This window comes from Nipponia nippon, unplaced genomic scaffold (assembly GCF_047370975.1).
Source record: "Nipponia nippon isolate SJK-2023a ecotype South Korea unplaced genomic scaffold, ASM4737097v1 scaffold_3, whole genome shotgun sequence".
Taxonomy (NCBI): Eukaryota; Metazoa; Chordata; class Aves; order Pelecaniformes; family Threskiornithidae; genus Nipponia; species Nipponia nippon.
This window is the reverse complement of record NW_028262347.1, coordinates 98,365,844-98,380,941: the sequence shown is the minus strand read 5'-3', so window position 1 is coordinate 98,380,941 and position 15,098 is coordinate 98,365,844. Positions and strand designations below refer to the sequence as shown.

At 39.1% G+C, this 15,098-nt stretch overlaps 1 protein-coding gene across 1 annotated transcript in view; it reads right to left on the bottom strand.

The window, feature by feature from the left end:
* Nucleotides 1–3,872, bottom strand: part of RASGEF1A (RasGEF domain family member 1A) — a 179,947-nt gene extending 176,075 nt beyond the window's left edge. The window contains exon 1 of the mRNA XM_087766873.1: nt 3,665–3,872. The gene's annotated coding sequence lies outside the window, so the exon portion shown is untranslated. The remainder of the gene's footprint in view (nt 1–3,664) is intronic.
* Nucleotides 3,873–15,098: the final 11,226 nt, after the last annotated feature.

Here is a 15,098-nt window from a genome sequence, read left to right as displayed (position 1 = left end):
CATAGCATACATGCCTTACTTTCATCCCTATGAACATCCTCGATGTTAGACTAAGATTAGATTTGATCTTAATTGGTGAGACTATGTTGCAAGAAGTTCCTGGAAAGCAATATAGCGAGTGTGCGAAATGTCCCCTGTTCTAAAACTAGTGCCTGTGTACAGTTCAACTTAAAATACCATTTTAATGATGATTAATAGAACTGTTCAAAATATTACCTGTAGGTACTACTTGTTTACCTTTTGACAAAGTACTATGCAGTGAGGAGGAGGTAATCTTGACTCTGTTCAGTGTGCAATGAATAGAGCTACAGCTGCCTGAGTTACAGTGACATTAACAGTGAACCATGAAAGTGGCTAAGTGTGCTTGTTGCAATGGAGAATGAAATTTTAGCCATCTTGCATGCTGGTGTGCAGGAGAGTATGGTTTATCAAGTAGCTGGGATGGATTGGATGCCTTTCTAGAGGTTGTTACCAAGAGCTGGTACATTCCTGATGTGTAAAACCTTGTTGATTTGTTTAGAGCTCTTCATCTTTGGATGGAGTTCTACTTTCAGATGAAATCTACAGAAATAAGTGAGAACTGAAGTGAAGCAGGTTCTGTTTAAGCTGATTTTTTGGGCTGAAGAACTTGGCTGAACCTTCATCTTTTCTGAATGAAATCAGTTATAAGACTAAATCCAGTTAACTAATAACAGCAAAACTTCTGCCTCTCCTCACTTCAGTTTGTGGAGGTGAACTGCCAAGAGGGACGTGAAACTCAGAGCTGAAGGGATCCCAGGCCACCCGTCAAAGCAGCTGCCTGACTCCAGTTAGCTGGTTCGTGACTGGTTTAATCTTTTTAGGCTTAATCAGAGCTTTAGAGCTGAGCATCTCTGTGTCTTAGGGATGTTTTCTACTGATTCCAGTGTAGCAGCTGTGTGTCTTCTTATGCCCCTTGAACATGTAGTTACATTGGTAGTGGATTCTCTGTTTGGAGTAAGATAGGTAGGACAGTAGGTAGTACTGTGCTAGCTGCTCTCTAGCAGTGCGACTAATTTGCCTCTTGCTGTCCTCCCAGCTCACTAGTAAATGAATGACCAAAGAGCCTAATCATAGCTAAATAGCATCAGAAGTGCTTGGTTTTTTATTTTAGTGAAAATATTACACCAGAAATGAAGCCTCACAGAAAGGCCAGCAATAACCCCATACAACACATATAAATCTTATCACTTGGACCGTAGCCAGACCAGTTTTTCAACTGTGATACTAAATGCCATACTTTTCTTTAATAATCCATGTTGCAACAAAGCAGCCTCAAATTAAAACATGTGTTTCTGCTTTACAAACAGCTCCTTGCACATGTGCTGACTTTGCAGCTGCTTCCTGCAGTCTTTGACTTCTGTAATTAGGACAACCGGCGAGCCCAGCTAATGATATTAAACTGACTGGCCCACAAGTCTAGAATGTCATTTATCTCAAAGGTTTAATTTGCTGAGTATGGGGCAGCACAATACAAGGTGTGCATGCGTGATGGATGTAACTTGATTTTTTTAGCTCTTGTTGCCAAGTTACAATAAACTGTTACCACAGTAGATTGTCTGCATTTAAATGGATGAAGATTCCACCTGAAAAGAGCCATACTGATGAAAACAGATAATATATTGAAATCTCTGAAGAGAGGAAAATAAAACAGAAAAACCCAACTTATGAACAGGATAATTTTGTATTCTAGACATTAGCCAGACAGGCTCAAAAATAGCTGTTCAGACCCCAGAGACTATGACATGTGCTACAGTAGCAAGTGACTAAGAGCTTGCATACAATAAGTAGCTATAAAAATAAATGGCATGAATATTATCCAGTGCTTAACGACAGAATCACAATGATCTGTTGTCTGAATTGCACTTTAGAGTTACTTTCCATGGAAATAATCTGATACCCTTGCAGTCAGGTGTCATATCTAAATGCTAAGAGAAAAGGTAAATTAAAAAAAAAAAAAAAAAATCTACTGAAGTCTCTGCAATTGTCCAAATGATTAGAAATAATCTTAAAGCATAATGCTGGTAAATGCTTTCCACTTTTATCAAGTGGAAAAATATACCATATTCCAATGGAAAATGAGGTAGAATCCATGCTGACACTTCAAGCCGTTGTCCTACCTTTTCCTGAAATTCCGTACCAAAGTCCTTTAAGTTGTCTGAAATAAGAATCTGTTTTCCCCTAATCTATTTAAAAGATTGCATGGAGGGGCAGTAACTAAGGGGAGTGTCTATTACTGTCATCCTTGAGTTCATTCCAAAAATATTCACGCTGGGTCAACAGACTGTGGGTCTTGGTGACTACCTGGAAGCTGAATAGTGTTAAGCGTTAACTGCCGATACCTGTTTGGTTATCTCCGTAGATGTGATCAATGTGGGACCTGCCATCATCTTTGAATAGAAATTCCTTTTCGTAGCAATAATGTCAGGGCAGTTCTTTGTGGGTTTAAAAGTCAACTCTTAATAAACTGATTGCCAGTACATAGGAGGTCTGAACAGATAGAATGTGTAAGATACTGCAGAAAAATACTGTATAACGTTTAAGAAACACACGTACACCCAGTTACAATTGCAACATTTTCCACAGTACAGAGAGCATGTAAACCAAACCAAACGTCTTCACTGCAGTTAGACCATTAAAGATCCAAAGGTAAGATTGTGCAATTCTGCAATGTGTACTAGCTAGTCTGATATTCTGTTTATAGATTTAGAAAAGCATGATGCTGGGTTAATTTTAAAAGTGTCACCCTCTGAAGTAAGCCATTTGGTAAAAAGCATTGCATAGACAGAAATGAAGGTGTAGGTGTTCAGTGAAATCTTTTAATTAAAATCACAACTGAAAACTGTCAATCAGCCCCAGCAGAAACCTGCTTAGATAAATCTCCTTGAAATACTGTACTGCCTCAGAAAATGGAAGAAGGGAATTTTGCCAGGATTTGATTACTCGGAGCAGCAGCTTCTCCCTTTACTTTAAATTGCTGTGCCAGAGACATGTACTGTCTTTGCAAAAACCCTCCTGCAACACTGAATTTTTGATTCACAGCAGAAAAATCACAGAGAGGAATGGAGACAGAATATGTAGTGCAGCGCTGCCTGTGCTTCAGCAGACTTGTTCTGGTGGTTTCAGTGAGCACTACTTTTGCAAAGCCTGAAAATGGATCATACCTATATGATCCTATGAGAATCCCTCAGAGGGAGGGGAAATGACAGGGAAGCGTTTCTGCGGACTGTGGAATTTCAACTCATTAAAGTGATGAAACAACTGCTGTGGGAATGAATCCGCATGGAGTCCATGACGGACGCCTGATAGGCTTTATCCCCAGCAGCAGAACACAAAAGCGTGCCTGATCATTTAGCAATATTGAGAAGCTTCTTGTCTTCACAGGAGCAGGTGGTAGTGCTGCCGTAAAAGTTGCATTAAGGGGAGCAAATGCAGTCACTAGGCTATATTTTGACCTGCCATCTCTCCCCCTGGGCGTAGCTGGGTGGCACGCACAGGGTTAACACCAGAAAGGCACACTGGTGGCATGTAATGCCAGGTGTTCAGACACCCACCAAATTAGTTCCAGTGCCAGCTTTTGTACACAGCTTGGCACCCTCAAGGCATCGGGCGGCTTTAGGGTAAAAAAGACTTTTAAATCTCTTACCTTGGTCTGGTCCAGTGTAGCTTTTTGGTTGTTCTCCGTCCACTACCAGAAAAAGAGAAATTAATGCCAGATTCCAGTGAGTCATCCTAAATGACAGAGTAGGCTCACTCTTTGCACCGGCTGCTGGCTGCCTCCGCTGTGTGACAGCTGCCGGCTGGCTGGGGAACAAGCGTGTCCCATTCTGCAGCCTGCGGCAGGGGGAGAGGGGAAGGCAGCGCCGGGGAGAGGAGGTGGGAGAGAAAGCCAGGGAGAGGCACCAAAAGAGAGCGGAGAGAGGCAGAGGCAGGAATATACCATGTGGCTGTGTGCTCCCCTTCTCTGCCTGGTGCTCAGCCTCGCAATGCGCTGCCGAAAAGTTACTTTTTAATATGTGATGCACTCTGATTTCAGAGCCTCCCTACTCCTGCCCTCTTTTCAGTCTATGCCCAGAGGAACTTCTCAGCATTTCGCCGATTACATTGTTGTCTCTGTGTTGTGGAGGCTGGCGCAGATGCTTTGCACAGAATATGTTGAGTAAAGCAAGTCTGTCTTGTGGCTGTGTGAAAAGCAGCACTTTTGGTTTCTTGCAGCAATTTTATAGGCTGTTTATCTGAGAGTGGGAAACCAAGGGCAGGGCAGTAATTCTGGCATCAGAGGAAAAAAAAATAGAAAAAGATGTTGGGGAGCACATAATCGTATACAAGATTGTTGGGGAGAAGGACATTTCGTGGTTACTCCTAACAGAAAGGAAGGTTGGGATAATTTCTGAGCCTCTGGTTTATTGTTCTTGGATGTGTCGCTGCAGATCAGAGACTGGTGCCAGAGACAGGACCCTTCCTGGGGATTCTTGAAATAATTCTCAAGAGGATAAAGCAAAAAGCAAGCTGTTGGAGTGGGTAACATTGCACTAAATGGCAGAAATGTCTCTGGGGAAACACTTAGTTTCTAATCATCCTGAGTCTCCGAAGTACAGTTTAATCATTTCATTACACTCACACCCTTTGTAAGCCTATGTTTGTTTATACAAATATTTTTTTAGGAAACTACTACAGGTCAGCATCACAAAAGTTGGTAACTGCTGTAAATACTCTAGTGTCACTGAGAAAGAGGAAGAAGTGTTTAGATTCCCACTGTTTGCTACCTACTTCTTAGCTTCTATCAAAGGGTAAGTCAGGAAGGCTTTTGTGGGCTTTTGAAGTCCCTTTATTAAAATATTTGTAGCAGGATCTTAAGAAAATTGAAAGTGCTACTACCTCTGTGTCAAGCTATGTTCAGATGCTCTGAATGTTTGTCAGATTCATCTGTGTCTAAAAAGGGTGGTGCTTCATATTTTATATTCCTGCAGTGTGAATGTGAGTGGATGGTCTTAATCCTGATTAATTGGCACAAAATTCCCAAAGAAAACTAGGGAAAGAAATAAGAAATAACAGCATAAAGCTGGAAAAGCTAAAATACATATGCATTCTTGATGAGAAAACTGCATATATGATAGTTTCACATCTACGCCAAATGATTGCACCAGTTAAATATCCATTAGGTGTTCTGCCTGTGTTTCCCTCTGCAGAGTACAGAATGATGTTTTGTTTGTTTCTGGTGTTATTGGCTAGGGATGATCCTGTGAGAATGAGATACAAGCTCTTCAGATCTTTTTGTAAACATTTGATTTAATTATATATATAATTCTGACTTTGCTAAAGGTACTAGGTATTTACCAGACTCGTAATTCATAATGAAGCAGAACAGCAGCTCATATTCAAGAGCTTATGAAATGTTTCCTTAGGCTGATTGCAGGCAAAATCATACTTTGGTTTTTTTCCCCTGTAAATTTGAACCACCACAGCAACTTTTTTTTACCCTTAAATTTCCACATCTAATGCAGTGTGGTGTCATGAACGGCATACACCTGTGAGCCACGGGCTGCTGTAAATGTAAGGAGCTTTCTCCTTCAGCCTGTGAGTGAACAGCATGAAGAATATCCACAAAAATGTTTAATTGGAACTCCCTGTGGACATCAATTCATTAGCAGAAATAGGTGTTTGCTACCATTGGGTAGTGACCATGGAGAAGTGCATCATCAGGGAGAATCACCTGTGTGTAAGATGTCTATCCAGAGTTCCTCCAGGTCTCTTAGAAGTCAACCAGAACTGTATGCGAATTCAGGCTTAGCTGTGTAGTAGACCTCAACTGAAAAATGGTTCAGTAGGAGAAGAAAAGGACTTTGTGCCATGGAGTACATCTGCTGTAACAAGGACTTGACTTCAGACACCCTATAAGGTACTGGAGTTGTCCCTTAAGATTCTGTACTGTTGTGAAGACTCGGTGTGGAGAGGTAATGTAGGGACAGGTCTCAATGACAGAGGGTGCCACAAAATAATTAAATACGTTTGTCTGAAGTGACAGACAGCAGTGGATGAAGCTGCATATCCATGGTAGGGTGGGAGTGCAGAGAGATGTCCAGGGGTGTCTGGAGCCAGGTCTGAAGGTGTGCTGGGAGTCTGGGGTGCGGACACCTAACCACAAATGGGCTGAGGAACAGCAGTGTAATAGAAGGGTGCTCATCCTTGGATACAAAACTAAAGTTGGAGTCATTATCTGCTGATGTAGACTAATATTTTGTAAGAGTATTCTCCTAAACTTACAATTCCTTTAGTAACATTGGTCTGATTTCTTCCACACTGTTTGTTTCCATTCTGTCTACTTGGTATTGCATGGAGGATGCTCCGTAACCACGTGAACTCTGTCTGCAGGTGTGAACCTGAGATGCATGTTTTGGAGAGACCTTTAGTTAATTGAACTCATTTGTTATTGTTGCCAGTATCACCTGGCAAAACAATAACACGTACATATATGTTTCTGCCCACATAACTGAGGTTTCAGTAGTCAGAAGTTGGCTGCTTACCCACACATTTAATGATGGAGAAGAAATGAAGCAGGTGGATATAATCAATTGTTGTCTTTTTTAGAGCAATTAAAGTGACTGTAATTGACATTCATGCATGTCCAGAGAACCACAGTCTCAGTAGATTATTCTGTAGTACAGTTCATTCTACCTTTCACATTGATAGAAATGTCACTATGTTGCCGACTCATGCTCCTATCAACAAGACATGAATATTAATGTTAAAATTAACATGAAAAATGTTTTAAAGTAGGAAGGACTCGTTTAAAATCTTTCTTTCTTTCTATAGCCTTGTCCTTTAAATCCCTGAGGGAATACTCTATTAGGTCTTTGTAAATTCCTTTCTCCATTGATATTTGACCTAATGTGAGAGGTTAAGGAAGAATAGACCCAGTTTGTCCCCAGTTTGGCTGGGAGGACTGCTGCTAATGTTTTGGCAATGAACGTTTGTACCAGAGTAGCAATATGGAGTAAATTCTAATTCCAATTACACTTGTACAGCTTGATATTACAAGAGCTGCATGAGTAAGACTCTTTCTCAGACATCTTTTTTTTTTTAGTGGTACCCATGATTTTTTGTAAAAGTACTAGTAGATGACAGGAATGTTAATGTTATTTTTTGGAGAGGTTGGTTGACATCCTTCTTGGGAGCTGATAGTGAGGATTTGGGTATGCCAGAATAGTCCTTAGGATACCAATTGCCAAAGTAATTGGAAGTCTTTGCTCCAGAGATAATGAGCAGGTCAAGAATTAAATTAGATTGTAAGTCAGAAGTTGGCAGGGTTGCGTACGAAAACTTGTAGTGCAAGCACATTTGTCTGTAGCTGCCATAAAGCCCAGGCTGCCTGGGGAAGCTGTGACATCTGTATCATTACAGTATTCAAAACCAGTTCAGGCAAACACAAGAACACATCCAGAAAAGAGAATGTAATTTTACTCTGAGTATGGCTGCTGTGATTTTTTCTTTCCCATGTGCAAAACAGTCACTGAATATACGAATGAAATGAGGTCAGAGCCAGTCCTTTTCCTTGACTTATCATTGAATGCAACAAAATCACTTGATTGTAGAATCACATTTTGGACTGTTTAGTTTTAGCTTTCAAGTAGCTAGGCACCTTCCAAGAAATTACTGAAATCTCTGGAAGCCAGTGGTTTTCCTGAGTTCTTCTGAAGCAATATAAGCTATTTCTTACTCTTCCTCACCAAGTTATTATTGCTTCTCAATTTCATCCCTTCACACCTCTTTGTCCTTAGTTGCAAACAAAGAGAGAACAATTTTTTTTTTTATTTCACTTTTTTCTTCCAAAGAAGTGTTTAGTTACAGTTAAGACTCCAGCTGAAGTTACACTTAAGTCAAAATTTTGCACTTCAATCTGGGTGCTGAAAAATTGTTGTTTTAAACTCCGGTAACAAATTCCAAGCATTGGTCCTGCTATATCTCCTCTCACAAGCATTATTCTGAGGTTGAAGTAATGGGGTTTGAGTTCTGGAAAGTAATATAGCCTTGAGAGAAACTTTAACCTTGACTGTTAAGGGCAAACCCACTCCAGTGATGATCTGCTAGACACAGAAATCATTGACTTACAAAGTACAATTCCAGAGTGTAAAACTATTACAAAAGTTGCATTTTTTTGTCAATATTCAGTTTGCAGACTCTGAAGTATTACATTTGATGTTAGAAATGTATTTACATTCAAGAATCTGAACTTACTCTAACACCAGTATTTTTTGAATGGCAGCTATTATGTCCATAAAGTTATTCATATGAAAAACTATGATTTAAAACCAATTAAATAAATTATATGAATAAGTGCTTCAGCTGAGAAGATGGCTGTACACAGCTGCCACTGACTAGAGGTAGAACTCTGTCTCTGCTTACTTTTTAAATATGAGGAGTGACATTGAGGGAGAACACAAGTGGGCCATGTAAAAAAGAGAAAGGACTTTTTGTCTGTAGATAAATAAGCTGTAATATTAACTGGTGAGAATATTTCATGATTGCTGGAGCTGACCGAAAAGCTGAAATTTTTATTTCCTATGAAACTGGTAAGATAAAAAAAAAAAACCTCCATTTTGTGAAAAGATGGAAATTTTTTAAAATCACAATTTAGAAAAAAGGCGCTGCATTGGACCTATTTCATTCCTATACCACAATGAAGCTAAACCTATGTAATTTTTGATTTTGCCTCCACTGTCTCTGAATATTCTAATGGTATGGATTTCTCAGTTTCCCTGGCAACCTATTCCAGTAGTTCATTATTTTTGTTGTTAGAAAGTTTGGGTTTTTTTTTCTTGATGTCTAACACAGTGCTTCATCATTGACCATCACTTTTTGTCCTAATCATGAAGAAGAGGAGCTGACTAATCCCGTCCTTTTTCTGCAGCAACTTTTAAAGCAATTGTTGTGTCTGCCCACATCTCATCTTCATGAGGTGGGCAACCCATCTCTGAAAACATTTGCCTCTCACTATATTGTCACATGAGAGGATACTTTAGAAAACAGATGGATGGTCTTCCTGCAGAGTATTCAAGTGAACTTAATTCTGTAGGAGTGTATCAGTGAATCAATATCCCTGAGCATCAAGGAGATGATCTCAGGTTTCTAAAGCAATACCCTTGGTATATAACATGCACTAGATGATTTTACATGGATGCTGAGCCCTTGAAAACAGATTTTGTAACATATTTGTAATACTGTAGCTTAGTTCGTTGCAGTTTCCATTGTGAAACAATATTTTGGTGTCTGAAAAATTCCTGAAAAAAATCTCCTTGGTTCAGTTGTTCTTTAAGGCCTTGAAACCTAATATTTATTTTTTTTTCTCTGTTAAATTGTGACAAAAAATATTTTGGTCATTGTTGCTTTTAGAAGACTTTTTCAGTCTGATTCATATATGATTATAGAAGCAAAACGGTCAACATTTACCTGTAACTGAGAAAGATGCAAAACTCAAAGGCTGAAAATTCTTTAACAAAATATTTTTTACACTGGAAAACTAACAGTCCATTCAAATGCTAGGCTGGCAGGACTTTTTCCACATCTTTCCTCCTCCTTTCCCAATGGAAATGTGTCTGTTTTGGCAAAACTTCGGGAATAGTTCATGCAGATGAATGAAAATTCACCTCAGATGAATGATAGATTCAGACCCAGCTAGTACTTATGGTTAAGACTCTTCTCAGAAACCAACTTCAAATTTGTGCCTTAACCTGAATGACAAAGACATTGTCCCTGACTCAGAGGAGTTGGGAAGTGTGCCATATCAAGTGTTATTCCAGATTACTAAACTGTCTTCATTTCCGATCGCCATAAAACCAAATAACTTTGAAGCTTAAAAAAAAAAACAGAAACCCCAAGAAGTTTGTAGGTGTCAAGGGAACGGATTGTTCAATAAGGGGTATTTATGCGGGTTCAGAGATAAATTGGATGCCTTTCCCCAACAGCACGCTTCAGCTTTATTCTTATTAGAGGCTGGCATGAGCAATTGTCTACTGTTTATTCAAAAGCATTAAAAGTGCCCCGTGGCAAGTGCATTCATACTGAGGTATACTCAGACTGATATTTGGGTAGTGCTAAGTGTTCCAGAAAGCTGGGGTAGCTCAAGTTGGTTGCTCAAAATTGGAAAATGTATATCTCATTTCGTTTTTATATAACATTGATACAATCCTACACACAAAGACCTTTCTCTAAAATCTTAGTGCTCTCCCTAAAACATTGTGGAAGCATCTCTCTCAACGCCAGACTAGCAAGATTGATCTGTCACTTCGAATCTTTTTCAATTGATGCATTGTGGGAAAAGATTCAGAAGGAATTAAAATTGCAATTTTTTTGTGTTGTTAATGAAATCAGTTTGTTTCAATGAAAGGAATATAGTTATATTTTAGAATAAATTGTTCAGAGCCTTGAAAGTTGGAGTAGTTGGTATCTTCTGTTAGCAAAATATTTACATACTTGCACCCCAGAAAAACTAGTTAATAATCTGTCATTTACTTATCTCCCTGATGGGTAAAGCTCAGAAAATGCAGCTTGCTTCACTGAGATGGCTTTTGTTGCTGGCAGAACTGGTACTTGGTGCCACGCCAGTTCACTTTTGTAGGGGAAGGTAGTAACACAGTCTTGCCTGGCACAGTAGCTATTTTGGGCTCAAGAGGTAATGAGAGGTTAAGAAGTGTGAAGAAGGGTTCCTGCTACCTGGTTTTGATAGCCCATGCATCCCGGAAATTTAATTACACGTTAATGGCTGTTTTCCATGCTATTAATGTTGTGAAATGGCCTGTGAGGGAGATGGTCTCAATTAGCCCTTGCATTAACATTTTGTCATTAATGTGTGTCAGTATTGATGCTTTTAATTGCATGAGGCTTGTGGAGAGCTCCGAGTAATCACACAGGGATGCCCGATTTGACTGAAGTCTAGCCTCTCAGGTCGCAGCAATAAAGAACAATCGGGTTTGGTTTTTAAAAAAATCCAGAAATAGGGCAACCAGTGGATGGAAATATTCTATTTTTACAACACAAGGAGTGTTTTAGAGCCAGCTATTATTTCTAAGTAAACCTTTCCTCTTTAATGATAGAGAAACTATCTGTGACTTGGTTTTAAAATCTTAGGAAACTTCAACTCAGTTTTCTTGTCTGCCCTTCATTTCTTTTCTGTTGACTTTCTCTCTTCCAGTGGCTCAGCCTTTTAAAGATTTCTTGCCTTCCTATTGGATACCAAATCTGTTATGCAACATAGTGACAGAATAGCCTAGTCACCATGACATCATGCTCAAGGGTCAATATTTTTAATACAGGTAAAATTTAAGGGAAACTTTTTAGTGCTATATGATTCTATTTTTATCTGCTTAAAATCTCCTGATTTTGGAACAGGAAGCACAGAACTGTGAAAAGGATCTGCTTGGTGTATGGGATATCACAGAATTAATTTCATGTATTCATTAAAGATGGGATTTTTTACTTACTGAATAGATTTATTGAAGTCACAGTGAGGTAAGGTTTTTGTTTTTAGGGGAAAGTGTTAGTTTGGAATGTTTCACCCTGTTAAATTATATCTAATTTCCCCCTAAATCTATCTGTTTTCCCTTGAAGTTTGCATGTTACTGAAGTCAGACTATGTAGTTTGCAGTTTTTTAACATGTTCTTTGTTAAATACAGTTTACTATGGTTTCTCTTCTCTAGTCATGTAATACCAGACCAGATCAGTTAGCATTATTAGAAAACCTGGCTTATGCATTTAGAATGTCACATATTAGTTCCTCTGCAATCTGAGCTGGAAGTCATCCAGTCCCCAGTTATCCTGATGCTTCTTTTCTGAATTTTGCTTCCACATCAATGTGGACGTTTCCGTTTCAGTACAAAGATGCTTCAATTTCTGTTTCATCAGTCTTGTATGGAAAAAAAGCAAAGGCTTTATTTAACTTTTCCTGGTCATTTTCCAAATGTGTGACCACTGCTATTTGTTTCAGTAATAACCTCCAAGTTTTAACTAGCCTGACCTTCAACAATTCTTACCTCTTTTACAGCAATTTTAAAAATATATTTTATTCATCCCTACATTTTTTGACATCCAAAGTGTACCATTCTTCCTTTTTGTCTGAAGTAACTTGCTATTGCTCCACCCAAGAATATTTTCTAGTCTTAAGACTGCTCTTCACCAAAGCCAGTCTAACAAAAAGCAAAGAAATTTGTTGGCTACATCGATAAATATCTGGATTATCACTGTTAACTGCTTTTTTTTTTTTTTTTCCCCCTACCTGGAAAATTATTCTTCCAGAGTAACACAAATCCTGGTTCTTTTTGTCTCTCTAGTAACAATACAAAGATTTCTGTGCTTATATTCAGTCCTGATGATATGTAATATTGTCTCAATTTTCCTCCAGAACCACCTCTTTATAATCATTCCCTAGAGGCATATTATATAAATTGACTCTGTTTTAGCCATACTGTGGCTTTACCAGCAGAAATGCTACCTCATTCTGAATGTACAGCTCTGTCATGCTCACTTAATCTTTTCTTGCATGCAGCACACATTTGTTAACTCTATATCTGTTTGGTCCTTCAGAACTTATTCTCAGTCCTCTGCTTTTGTTGCTTCCCTGCTCTCGCACGTGGTATTTCAGCGCGTCTTAGTCTCTTTCAGTAGCGAGCACTGTGTGCTCACCAGCGTTAGGTCAATCTTTAATGCCATGCACAACATGGCTAGGCATAAGTCTCAGTGTACCTAAAGGGTCTAAGGTTGCACACTAACCCTTGATCTCTTTAGTGCCGCATTTTAAATTGTGCATCTATGAGATCTTGCTGCCTTTGTATACATATGTAATTCAGTAGTAATTTTTAAAAGTAGGCATGCAGCATCACAGTTTAATTGCTGAAATACATTTTGTTTTTGTCTGGATGATGTGAAATAATGTTGCATAAAATTTTAGAAGTATTAATTAAAGGTAACTCTCAAATAAAGAGTAGATGCCTGTTTCAACAAACAAAGAATCCATTTAATAAATGTTAGGAATATCAATAGCAGTTTAGACAGGCTACTTATCAAGGACAGCCGCTCTTCCTTGACACAGGAAGGGTATGGATGTGGAAAAAGGTTCATTTATTGATTTTTAAAGCCAGAGAGTTAGAGAGGCAGTAGTGAAAAATGCCAGTAGTCTTTTTTCTTTTTTTAGCAAAGTTGACTTTCACCAAACTTCCAAGAAGTTCCTATTATTAAAAAAAGTTATCACTTAGCTGAGAAAAATTTGACAGTAGCTGAATGTTCTTCTTGCATACAAAAAAAAATTCTTTATAAATCTTGAGGCAGTGGTTGTCTGACTTCTTCCTCAGCTGAAACATTAGAGTAGAAAAAATGGCTGATTTTTTTTTTCTACTGTTTGCATGAATTAAGTTATATTTGTATTGTTTTACATTCATTCGTTTTTCTGTATTAATTTATGTCAAAATCATTTCATATCTTTATTCATTGTACATTCACCAGTTTGTTTCTAAGCTTGAATAAACTTGTATGTTAGGAGAGAGCTTCTTTGCAGATGCTCCTAAAATATCTTTTAAGAACAATCTAAATGGATCAATAAATTGTCTAATTAGACTAATTTACTTTCTCCTAGTTTTGATTTATACGGTAGTAAATCCTATCTGAAACTATCAAATAGAAAAAACCTTCGTTCTTCTGCACCATGAGAGCTTTGTTACATGAAGAAGAATATTCTTGTAGTAGTGCGTGTGTATGTATGTATGTAGTGTAACTTCAATTTTAAGTTCTCAGTAGCTTTGAAATTAGTGGTGGCAAATGAAGTGCTTTTATTTATTAACTCCTAACGAAGTCAGGATTTTGCAGTGTGTTATCGTATTTTTGTAAATGTCACTGACCTAATGTCCCACCACATTCTGCCACATCCTCAATTCCATGTAATAACTTACCATTTGGGTTTGACTGTAGAAGTCATCATTGGTTTTTCTTTCATTTCTCAGCTTATTTACTGCTGTTGTGATTAGGCTTCATTAGTACCATGCAGAAACCTACAGAAAACACAGAAAATGGACTGGTGAGCATCAAAGATAGAAACCACTGGAAACGCAGGAAGACCGTTCTCTGCTGTGCCAGAGTAGTGCTGACAATCTTCAGGGAATTTCACTTGCAAAACTGAACTGAGCTGTGTTAACTGAAAAACTTTAAAGTTTATAGAGGGTTAATTTTTATGAGGTTATTAACCAAAGCAGCATATTCCCTACCAAACCAAAAATATAAGTCACTAATGTAAATTGTGGGTCTGCTAGAATCATAGAATCATAGAATCATCAAGGTTGGAAAAGACCCTTAAGATCATTGCGTCCAACCGTTAACCTATCGCTGCCAAGTCCATCTATACCATGTCCTCGAGCACCACATCTATCCGTTCTTTAAATACCTCCAGGGATGGAGACTCAACCACTTCCCTGGGCAGCCTGTTCCAGTGCTTGACCACCCTTTCGGTGAACAAGTTTTTCCTAATATCCAACCTAAACCTCCCCTGGTGCAGCTTGAGGCCATTTCCTCTCATCCTATCACTCATTACTAAGGAGAAGAGACCAACCCCCACCTCACTACAACCTCCTTTCAGGTAGTTGTAGAGAGTGATAAGGTCTCCCCTCAGCCTCCTCTTCTCCAGGCTAAACAACCCCAGTTCCCTCAGCCTCTCCTCATAAGACTTGTGCTCTAGACCCTTCACCAGCTTTGTTGCCCTCCTCTGGACACACTCCAGCACCTTGATGTCCTTCTTGTAGTGAGGGGCCCAAGACTGAACACAATACTCGAGGTGCGGCCTCACCAGTGCCGAGTACAGCGGCACTATCACCTCCTTGGTCCTGCTGGCCACACTATTCCTGATACAAGCCAGGATGCCACTGGCCCTCTTGGCCACCTGAGCACACTGCTGGCTCATGTTCAGGTGTCTGTCAAGCAACACCCCCAGGTCCTTTTCTGCCAGGCAGCTCTCCAGCCACTCCTCTCCAAGCCTGTAGCGTTGCATGGGGTTGTTGTGACCCAAGTGCAGGACCCGGCACTTAGCCTTGTTGAACCTCATGCA